The sequence below is a fragment of the Melanaphis sacchari genome, unplaced genomic scaffold (assembly GCF_002803265.2).
Source record: "Melanaphis sacchari strain LSU unplaced genomic scaffold, SCAv2.0 Contig9_pilon_pilon, whole genome shotgun sequence".
NCBI lineage: Eukaryota > Metazoa > Arthropoda > Insecta > Hemiptera > Aphididae > Melanaphis > Melanaphis sacchari.
The window spans coordinates 2,424,028-2,436,458 of NW_020271711.1; the positions used below are offsets into that span (position 1 = coordinate 2,424,028).

Below are 12,431 nucleotides of genomic sequence, written 5' to 3' on the forward strand. Positions count from 1 at the left end.
AGATGACTTAAGTCGTAAAATTTGGTACTATTATCATTTCAACGTTATCTATAGTTAAAAAAACGTTTAAAAATATTAGTGCTCCAAACCTTGAAAACAAATTTTGTGGATTATTAGTTTTTGAAGTTATATTTCATTATTGTCGTTTGTTTAATGTTAATTATTTTGTGGATACGAATCGACAATTTTCTTATAATTATAGTAATATCGTGTGCGGTAATTGCCAAATTACTAACGTTTATAACAGCGCTTCTTAAACTTTTTTGTCATGGGCACCCCCTAAATTTAATGTGAAACTGTCAAGACCCTCTTAACCAAAGTCATTATTATTATTTCTTAATTATATACTAAAACGACTCTATAGTGTGAGATAAACTTATCTCATTATTATTAAATAACAGTTATCTAACATTAGACTTAATCGACAATAATAAATCATATGGTCGGTTATTTAATAATCAAAAATATTTTTAAAAAATAAAAAAATATTTCACAGCCCACTAATTATATAGGCATGACCTACAGTTTGAGAATCATTGTTTTATAACATATATATAATATACTATATACATATTGTCATTTAGTATATAAAGTTTATATATATATTCAATGATATTGTATACGTGTACACTAATCACTATTGTTGTTGTTGTTATTATTATATGCCATTGAAAATTGATTCATAGTTTCATAGTACTTATCAACTCAGTTACATATTATATTGTATACCAAACACAAATTTTTAATTAGGTACCGTTGTTTATGTGCATTTTATTAAATTTAAGTTAAGTTAAAATGGTTGGCCAGTCTGAACTTCGAAATAATTGTTAAGTTATTATACGTTTTTGTTATCATATAAATGTATACATTGTTAGGCCGTAGATAATAAAATTATTCATTTAGAATTAAGACGAGCTTAATATGGAGGAAGTTAATTTTTTTATGGGCAAACATAAATTACGTGCAACCAAGGGTAAAAATTGTAAATTGCGTACGGTACTTTACAGGTATAAATTGTTATGTAGTAAATTGCAGCCGATATTTTTCAGTATATAAAAGGGGTATAATAAATTACGCCGGTATTTTACAAGTTTATATTTCAATGTAAGGTAAATTTAGCATAACCCAGAGGATACCACGAGGAGATGACTATTACTATCCTTCAAAAAGTTGTTTGTTGCAGTGTGCTTGAAATAAAAAAATTAGTAAATTTATAATTTTCGTAGATTATAATTCATTCTTTTTCTGGCTAAATGCAGTTCGTATATCCATGTTGTAATGTGGTGCGAAGAAAACGTATTAAAATATTAGTAATCGTAATATGTGTAAAGTCATTGCATCGCTAATATAACGATTTTTAACACTTCTGTACTTTTATTAATTATTGGTGTAAAAACCGAACGATAAACGAATAAATTTACAGACATTTTTAAAACAGTTATTGATAACTGTCACTTAGATATCATGAAAAATATTGGGCGCAATTTACTATACCCTTTTTAGATACCGAAATACCGAAAAATGCCAGGTGCAATTTACTAAATTATTTTTACCTCCTGTTCACTGTAGGCGTAATTTACAATCACTCGTTTTTATATCACACACACACATAACACTCAATAATCTTTTTTGGTGAACCCATCAACTGTTCCATTGAATGTGGTGAATAGTAGTGCGATACAAAATATTTCAATGACCAGGCTAATTGCCTAATACTGTCTGTATCTGGTCCATATAACTAAAAAAAAAAAAACCATTATCATTATTCTTTGTTTAAATTATGTTATGAAGATAATTATATAGTTTATACTCTTAATGATATTTTAAAATATAATGATAACGGCAAAAATGAATTTAATCTACAGTATATGACTAATAGTAAAATAAATTACTTAACCAATAACAGCAATATCAAAAAACATGAAATAAATACATATATACTTATAATGTTAAGCATTGAAAGCTGATCAAACGTCTTCACTCTTAGCCGTTCAATGATAGATATATGAAAACAAACTTAACACGTCCATCACAGTCACTCACTCGACACTTACCGTATAGCAGAGCGATATAACTGATATAAGTACCTACTCGTAACCTTTACATTATAATTTCGACTAAATTTGAATTTAAAATATGTGTGAATAAAAATTTTGATTATATATAATTAAAATTATTTGGGTTCAGTATAAAAAATATAAATGCAACCTTGTAATAATTTTGCAAGTCTTACATATACAAATTGAAGATTTAAAAAATTTCAACATAATATCAAAAATCATATGTTAAAACAAGTAAAAGGAGTCTTGTTTCGTATTTTGTATTACTCGTATCTATTTCGATTTTACTTATTTAAATATAGTAGGATAATTCAATAAAATTATCGAAACATGAGAAAAATTCATGAATTTTATGCAAAATTAAGGAAAAAAGAACATAATTGAAAATTAGTTCATTAGGAAAAAAAATCAAAATAATACTTGCTTAATTCCAGTCTCCAATTAAAATTATTCAAAACGTATTTATATAAAAGAATTATCTTTTTATCAAACTTCCCGTAAAAAAAAAAAGGTTTTATTATACATAGGGTTTGAACTTTGAACATACTATAATCAGATTTCCTTGTGATATCCTAGTACTGTTGTACACTGTACAGGAATAATAGAAATTCCGCTAATATTTATTAACTAATTCTATACGTTCATTACAATTCAAAATTAAAATTTCTATTAATTTTAATAATGCGCTTGTAAATTATAATTAAATATTAAACATAAATTATTCTTTATTTCTAGTATACGAGAATCGAGTATCTTAATATAACTATATATTAGTTTCTAATTTCTATGCAAGTAACTATAAAAGTATTTAAATAAAACTTGCAACAGTGATATAACAGATCTAACAACAGATATAATTATTGAACTTATTTTAATTTTATTATTAACATTTAATTGTCTCGGTTAGAATAATATCAAAATTCAAGGCTAATTAATATTCATTGGCGTTTTATACCGTTATTAAAATGACTTCCCAGTAAACGAATGTCTGATGGGTACCATTTTTCTTAGAAACATCATAAACTGATAAAATAGCATATGTTCTATGGAACGTTAGGTAAATGGTAAAACTAAAATTTGTATCTAAAAATTCTGAGCAAAACGTTGAATTTGTTGAATTCACAATATTTCATTAGACTTATATTTTATTATTAATTTCCTATCGTAAAATATTAATTAAAAATACCAAAAAATCTCTCATGAAGCTTTAAATAACAAGTGAGAGACATACAATTACAATTACCGAGTATACAATAAAATATACCACCCCAATATTTTAGGTACCTACATAATATTAAAAAATGTAGCAAACATAAATAACATTAAATTTGTATTAAATCATCATAGTCCTCGGTAGTATAGTGGTAAGTATCCCCGCCTGTCACGCGGGAGACCGGGGTTCGATTCCCCGCCGGGGAGGAAAGTTATTTTACATGATGATAAAACAAATTTTTTTCTAATAAAATATTATTATTTCAATAAATTTAAAAAAAAAAAACATCTATCATAAAGTCTTTTTATTTTTTTTACTTATAATTATTTCATTAAACTTAGTACTTTTGCAATATTACTAATTTTACACGTTAATCAAAACCTAAACTTAGCTATACATAGAGTTATTGAGTTTATATTATACAATGATATAAAACAGTTTGTGATGTATCGGCCCTTTTGAGGGCTTACTGCGCACCCACCTTACAAGGAAAATACTTACATGGTGACCTACGAGATGTACCGCGTGGTGTTGTGAGCAAACGTCGGTAGAACTCGTTACAGTTTTATACAACTTCTATAAGGTATTTTGCACACGGTATAAAATTATTTTACACAGACGATATAAAGAAATGAAAGCGTTATTTTAAGTTATTATTATCATATATAAATAATATTTTTATTATTTATTATTATCATTTATAATTGTAACATATGTTATTTAGCATTCATGTGTTACAATGTTACAAATAACTTAAATCAATAAAATTGTACTATTATAATATTGTAAACATGAGTACAATGAGATAGAATAAAAGTATTAATTATAGTTTTCAATTTATTTCTAATTAAAAATTTAACATAAAAAACAGATACCCAAATACCTTTGTTTGCTTAAACTTTTTAAAGATAATATACATTTTTTACTAAATTTCTAATAATAAATATAAGTATATAATGCATAAAAGATGTAAAAAATGTGGAACCAAAAAAATGATAGATAAAATGTACGTGTTAACTGGCTGATAATAAGGTAATTCAAATCCTAATTTATTTTTAAATTTATCAAGAAAAGTTTTTTTGATATTAAGGAATATAATTTATTATGAATTTAATAAAAAATTGTAATCTAAATAATTTCTAGTCACTAGGTATATGAAAGTATGCTACATGGTACATCATAATTGGTAGCATTACTAAATACTAATTTGGTGAATTTGATCCAAAATAATTCTTGTATTATATTTTTTTTTAAATATTTTCTGATCTTTTAACCATTTTTCAATTAATTAATTTAAAAACGAATCATATTTGATAATTAACAATAGTCTTATAACTTGTGTTAAATCTATCAATATTTTTTATTCTACGTATACAGTTTAAATATTATATCACTAATCAATTAAGTTAGAAATGTGCAAAAAAAGGTAAATCTAACAAATTTCTCTCCCTTATTCTTATGTTATCCCTTTATACGTATAAACATACATGGTAGAAGAGATAAGGGCACTAAAAATAATTTTTGGCACCGGGTACCTACCTACTAATAATGCTAAGCACAGCACTAGTCTAGTGGCCGCCACTAGATATGCCTACCAACTTTTTCAATATTTTAATGACGTTTATTAATGCAGTAGATATTGTAACAAACACGTAAAACATCCCAATACATAAACACCATTACACCAATTTACTTTAAACATTTATATGTAGTAACTAGTAATGTCTATTAGTCAAAAATATATTGATTATTCATAAATATTTTAGAATATTTTATGTTCACTCAAGCCTGAATAACGTTGATGTAAAATTGGAAAAATACATTATAGTATACTTATTTATTCCTAGAATGAGTTCTTTAAGAACTAAGTGTTTAAAACCACAATAATTGAATACAAAAAACTCATAAAGTGAAAACTAATGACTAATGAGTAATGAAAGATTGCCCATTAAATAATATTAAATTCTGAGAAGGAAGCTAGTAATTAAAATCCCATTTCTAACGTTAACACATTAATAGCATTAATGGTTACATTTCAAAACTTTATGTATTTTATTAAATTGTACAAATTTAGATAATATTATCTTAAGTATATTTTTTTTTATAATAAAACATCAGATGTTATTTAAATATTATAATGTGTGGATTCTACATGATATATCAAATAAGGATTTTGATCAAATTTATTTTTAAAAATAAATAAAACACTCCAACTACATTGTTTTAAATAGTAAAATGCGAGTTAACTTACATTTCAAGAATTGAATCTAGTTGAAAGTGAGCAATTTAAAATTTAACAAAACATAATTTAAAAAAATAAGTATAATAGTAAATAATTTAATAGATTATTAGTTATAACTTATAAGTGTTATAACTAATCTATACGTAAACAATATTCGGAAGATACCAGATTTAAAAAAAAACCACACTCGCACTGTTAATGTATATACGATTGCGTGTATTTAGTATTATACATAAGTATAATTTTATGAAAAATAAAATTTTTAAAACAACTGATAATATTGTACTTAATAACAATTTTCGAGATAAGCGAAAACGTAAGTAATATAATATATAAACATATATTTAATCGTTTATACATATATATACTATAATAATAATCTTTATTGACGAAAACGTTTTACAATTTAGAATATAAATGAAATTTTTTAGTGATGGTTTACTGTACAGATTAAAGTTAATAAAACAAATAGGTATATTATTAATGATAATAATTTAGTAGTTAGATCAATAGAATATTATTAAAAATAAAGTCATCGATCGGCGAACACTATTCTTCTCAGTTTTGTTTTTGTGACGAGATTATCTAGTAATTACGTTACTATCAGGCCATATTATCTACTATCTAGTGCCTTTAGTAGGTGTTATCACCGTGTTCTACATTGCAAGCATAAGAATAAGAGATCAGTGTAATAAACTTGATTAAATAAACATTTATCACCAAAAAATATTGTCAAATCAATTGAAAAAAATAAATACATTAGAAAGACAATTCGGTAATTCTATTTTTGTTCTGTAGTTATATAATAATATTCAGTCTTACGTACGATTTTAAAGGTACACGCATGATTACGCGTCTTATTTGCGGCCTATATTGTTAACCGGATAATGAAATGCAAACAAATTCCGTGAAAGAAACATTTTTCTACTGACACCCTCCCAATTTCCGCTAAGTATTGGACGACAAAAAAATCTCTGCAGTCATTTATTGCAGTTCTACAAAAACTTTCGAGTTGAAGAGAATAGAAGGACCGATATTTTTTTTATCGCGGAGGCGTGTTACACATATTATGAAAAAGACGTGTTTGTAAAAATACTAGACAGTAGACAGCAGTGGTGGCAAACACCATGGCCAATCGCGAACACGATCACTCCCTCCACCGCAACCAACGTAATCACTGACGGTGTCCGCATAGAAAGCAAATACTGCTGGCATCAGTACTGTTCTATCACTGTTCCCCGAGAAGAGAAGTGTATTCCAAACAAATTGCTTTTCATTTCCTTTTTTTACGCTAAAATGAAGAAACCAACAATGCCGAACAAACGACGTCGTTCAACAGCTTCAACGGCTTCAACGGAATCCTTCGACTTAGGCCCATAGTAACTATACATATATTTTTATAATACTATTAAGTGGAAGCTGAATTATTATATTGTGTAAAAATATTTTTTATCCGTATAACGATGTTAGGGCAAAACATGGTTTAACAGAGTTAATTTTGTGTTGTATTGTAGATATGCTTTAATATTAAATTGAAATGGCATAACTCATATGACTAATAATAGCATTGGTCGGTATAGATATAGTTGAATTGATTATTATTAAAAATAATAATAATAAACAAATAACATAAGATAATATATCGATGAAGTATCGTTAATTATATTTATGTCACTCTCAAGTGATAATTATGAATTTTTACCGATATTTATATAATTTTAGCTGAAAATCGTATTTATGGGGCTGTTATAAACTAATAATTATTATAGATAATATTTACTGGAATTATTTAGGTATTGATTGCGTTATTGACAATGAAAATTTAAATAATATGCTGTAAAATCATGGGTTTAGATCATATTTTATATATGTGTAATGTGTAATATAAAAACTTATAAGTTATAAGCATTCGTACTTATGTAGATCTGATTGGTTGTTTGTATCATTTGACATAGGTAATACCTATACACTCCTATCTAGTGCTTAAATATTTTTATTTTATCTTCCTAATATATTAATTGAATAATAAAATATTTTTTTAGAATATATCTATAACAACAATATACTAACTTTATCTATCAATTTTGATAAATATTTTATGAGTTTTTTAAATTTGTATTATTGTTCGTGAATCATAACACGATAACAAGGTTCGAACTAGGTTCTTAAATTAAATTGGTATTCAATCCTATAGAATAAATTCTGGATATATATATTAAGATATACAATATTATGAAATTTAAAAAATTAAATAAGATAATAAATATTTTTTATTACAATCACGGGGTAATGAATAATTTTAAATTAAATTATTTATATAGTAGAAAACTCGAGAAATTTGAATTTGTAACCAGAGATGTAATAAATGTTAAACTTTACATTATAGTTTGTCAAACTTGGCGCACGAATACCTTAGATTACTTGATGCTGTAAGGCCGGTGGAAAACGATGAAAATATGATAGTCGGTCGCCTACGAACTTTGGAGTTGATTGATCGGCCGTTTATGTTATTTGTAAGAAATATAACTTATTTAAAATATTTTATACTTTGGTAATCTAATGGAAAATTTAATTTATAGGACCCGTCAAGACCTGAAGGTTCAAATACCGACAACAACAGCTCTGCCGGGAACGATCGTAATCCTGGACCTCCTAAATAAGAATAGCTTCTACAACATGAACGGAAATCTGGTAACGAAAATTATTTTATTTTGTTACCTGACAACAATTATTTAAACGTTTTTAAATAAAAATGTGTTTTATCCTATATATAAATGTGTGTAATTTATTGTTTATTTTATAATTATTTATTTAATAATAATTAGGGTTATTACGTTTATAAGAAAACGATTAAGCCAAATAATTCACAGAAGAATTGGGTCTGATAAAAATCAGCGAAGTGACAAAGGTTTATTGACGTATTCAAGAAAAATAAATTAAAAACTCTAGAAAACATATATTTTTAAGAGCTAAGGTAGTAGGATATCATCGAGGTGAACCTATAACGTCATACATTAAGGTTATGTCTTATGTATTACATACATGTTTTGACTATTATTTAGCAGAGAATTTAATACGTGACTTGACACATTAGGTTTAACGAAAAGATTCTTTTTATCGGTAAAATCCAATTTGGTAGATATAAAATACTTTATGTGAGCGTTTCAACATTTATTTTTGTGCAATAGAATGCAACTTTAATTATACAAATCTGCAAGGCTGGACAAGGTAAGTGTTTTTTGAACTCGTTAAAATAGAAAATTATAAGTTAAATTTAACGTTAAAAGTTACTTTTATTTTTTTTAACTTTTAAAAGTTACAAGTTAATTTCTTAACTTAGTTAAAAATAGATTACTTTTTAGTTTTTTCCCCCATAAAATTCATAATTGTACCTTTTTTTAAAGCTAACAAATAACATAATAACTTAATAAAGGTCTTACAGTGTTAAATAAATCTCTAAATAAATTTCTGTTAGCACTCAATTGACATACAAATCAGTATATATTTTAATACTTTCATCAATAATAAAATATTATTCAATTAAAAGTTAGAATAAACTATTTAATTTAAAGTTATTAAAGTTTACCACATTAGTATAGTCAATAACTATATGTATATCATAGGTATATATTTTAAGTATTATCATTGTATTTATTAACATCAAAATTTTCTATGGATGCACGATTACAATTACAGTATTGTTCAGTGTCGGGAGATAATCGGTCCCTTTTCATAAAAATATATATAATGGTGCACCGAAAAAATATCGGTGTTCCGGTGGATAGACCACCCTGACCGTCTGACCCTATCGAGTACACAATTATTAAACAATTTATATAATTAATTTTAATTTAATATCTTAATTTAATAATTCGTTCTCGGGCGAGGTATGATCGTACATACAACAATTTAAATTTATTTTGCACACATTAACAAGCCTTATCGTAGTAGACATAACGAATTGCCTACATACAATATTTCTTAGAATATAACCAGTTAGAACTTATAAAAAAATGTCTGTTATACGGAGAAGACAATGCAAAAAAGTTATTATATTTGCTAATTTAAAAAGTCATCTCGAACTTGAATTATTGTTTTAACAAAAATACTTTTAACTTTCTCTCGACGTATAACAAAATGACCATCAGTGATTTCAATACACAGGGGGACGACCTTTTTCAACCAATGATTACTCTGTGGATTTTGAATTTATTTTTATATATTAAATATGAAATAGTTCAGGAATGAAAATGTGTTTTTCCTTTTAAATTCTAGAGAATAACATAATATTACTATATTTTATTTCACGACTAACAATACCCATATTATTGTCTGTCCTTCTACTTGGTCATGCAGGTGCTTATGAGGAAACCTGGTGACGCCGGTTGTGTACTGATCACTACACGATAATGGTCATTTCCACTAAAATAAAATATAACTAGAAGGTAATATTGTTTTATCCATTCTAACATTGCAAACAACTTATAATCGATCTTCGTATGGAAAAGGCATTTCTATAAAGATAATTGTTTTATATATTTTCCCCGATTTAATGTACTGTCGTTTATAACCCATTGTAACGCGAACCTTCGTTAAGTTAAAAATGACATTTTTTTAAAATATATTATCTTTTAACTATTATATGAGAGTATATAATAATATTAATAATAATGACAACCCTGAAAGGCACACAATATGACCATCGTTAATTCTATTAGGAAGGGAAAAAAATAATATTATGTCGATACAACACTATACCAGCATTCGACGTAAATCAATCGCAGGACCGATCGAAAAGGACGCACCAAGTATTATTGTGTTAGGGTCCATACGGCGATTTCTCTTTTGGGTCTTCTATAGAATAATGTGTTCACAGTAGGGATCCCACACGTGTATTTCGGCTTATATTCTTCACCTATTGTGCTCAATGCTTATAGCAATAATTTAACATCTCTGATGCACAGCGTTCACCGATTGTGCCTTCTAAATTTCAAGTATTTGGATTTTTTTGTATATATATATATATATATAACTATACATAAAGACTTATTATTCCGTATTTAGGTTATCTCGTAAGGTGGACTATAAAAATATAAAACTTGAGAATTTTTTATGGTTGGGTAGAAAATAAATGTATATTTCAAAACTGTAACATTTACTTGGTTTTTATTAGTATATACATTATTCATTTAAAAATATATCATTATATAAGGTTTAAATATAATATCTCTTTTTCTGAGAAATTCTTTAGGACAAATACTGACCTGCACATGCCTCCCACGCTGAACCACACACACACACACACACACACACACAAACATACATACACGCTTAGAAATGTTAACAATATTATTGTTTTATATATACTACATTTTAACTTTTTATTTTTTTGACATTCTAGCGCTGTCAGATTTGAACTTGAACAAAAATTCAGATGACCGCATTTTTTTTTTCACCTGTATTTTAATTAAATACAGGGAAACTTCGTACAAGCGCTTGTTGTCTCTGTCTTAAACACGTACGATATTTTAATTTTTAAGTGAGTTATAAACATTATCAAATATTTTTATTTTTCATACTCATGACTTCAGAATTAAAATATCATAAACAACCAACGAGAGAACACAGCGAATGTTCTTACCTAAAAGTTTGATAATAGGTCAATTCACTCTAAATATCAAAATTAAAAAGCACAATATTGAAACTGGTGAACGAACATTTACTATGCGTTCGTGTGTAAGACGGAGACAACACATGCGGGCGCGACGTCCTCTTAATATCTCTCGTTAATGTGTTACGCTCCAGCCACAAATGCAGGCGAAATAAATTCACAAAATCGCGTGAATTTTAATTTCACGCATATCCGGTAATTAACTCCATATGAAAATGAAACATAGGCCTTTTCACATCACAATTAATACTGACGTTTAAAAATAAATTTATAAATTGTATATTACAGTCATCGCATACATTTAAGTACCTAATTATAGTAAGTAATTATTTATTTATTCTCAAGTATATACATGAGAAGAATATGTTATAATGGGCTACATTGAGGTACCTAATAATAAGTACCTAAGAATCATAAAATTACAATAATAACTAAGTATATAATAGAATGATTATACAATATTGCGCTAATTATTAAACCTATGTGATATTAAAAAATGTAGTAAACATAAATAACATTAAATTTACTGATCTCATCACAGTCCTCGGTAGTATAGTGGTAAGTATCCCCGCCTGTCACGCGGGAGACCGGGGTTCGATTCCCCGCCGGGGAGGAAAATTTTTTTCATGTCAAAAAAACAGATTTTATCATAGTTAAAACATATTATTACATATAAATTGGTATCAGATTTTTCCTGAAACAAAAAACTGATTTATACTTAGGTTTTCATTCTTTATTATTATCACACATATAACTATTGTGTATAAATAATTAATATATGCACTATATAATAATAAGTTGAAAAGCCAAATCTCATATCATGAATAGTTGACCGTTGACAATAATAATTATTATAATAAAAATATACAATTTTAGTATTTACGTACCTACTTTTTTTATCAATATAATTATAGTATCTGTAAACGTTTCAAATCTCTACGAATATTGTTTCTTGATATTTTAGATCAAATGATTTATTTGCAGTTTGAACTGTTCACTACAAAATGTTGATAAAATGTGAACATCAAATACTTGTAAAAACAATTTGTTCCAATACAATTTAAATATTTTAATATAGCTATTAGAACATCGTAGGTGGGACTTATATTATAGGTGATAAGTATATCGTTTATATCTGTATAAACAAGTAGTATTTTATGTTTTAAATATTTCTGGACCCTGACCTTTTCAACATAAACGTTTTCAAACTATAGTAGCATTGGCGAACCCAGGATTTTAGTACTG

The 12,431-nt window shown here is 26.5% G+C and overlaps 2 non-coding genes across 2 annotated transcripts; both read left to right on the forward strand.

The window, feature by feature from the left end:
* Positions 1-3,407: 3,407 nt before the first annotated feature.
* Trnad-guc lies at positions 3,408-3,479 on the forward strand. The gene has a single exon. It is a non-coding gene; the product is annotated as a tRNA-Asp (tRNA).
* An 8,248-nt stretch (positions 3,480-11,727) lies between these two features.
* Trnad-guc lies at positions 11,728-11,799 on the forward strand. The gene has a single exon. It is a non-coding gene; the product is annotated as a tRNA-Asp (tRNA).
* Positions 11,800-12,431: the final 632 nt, after the last annotated feature.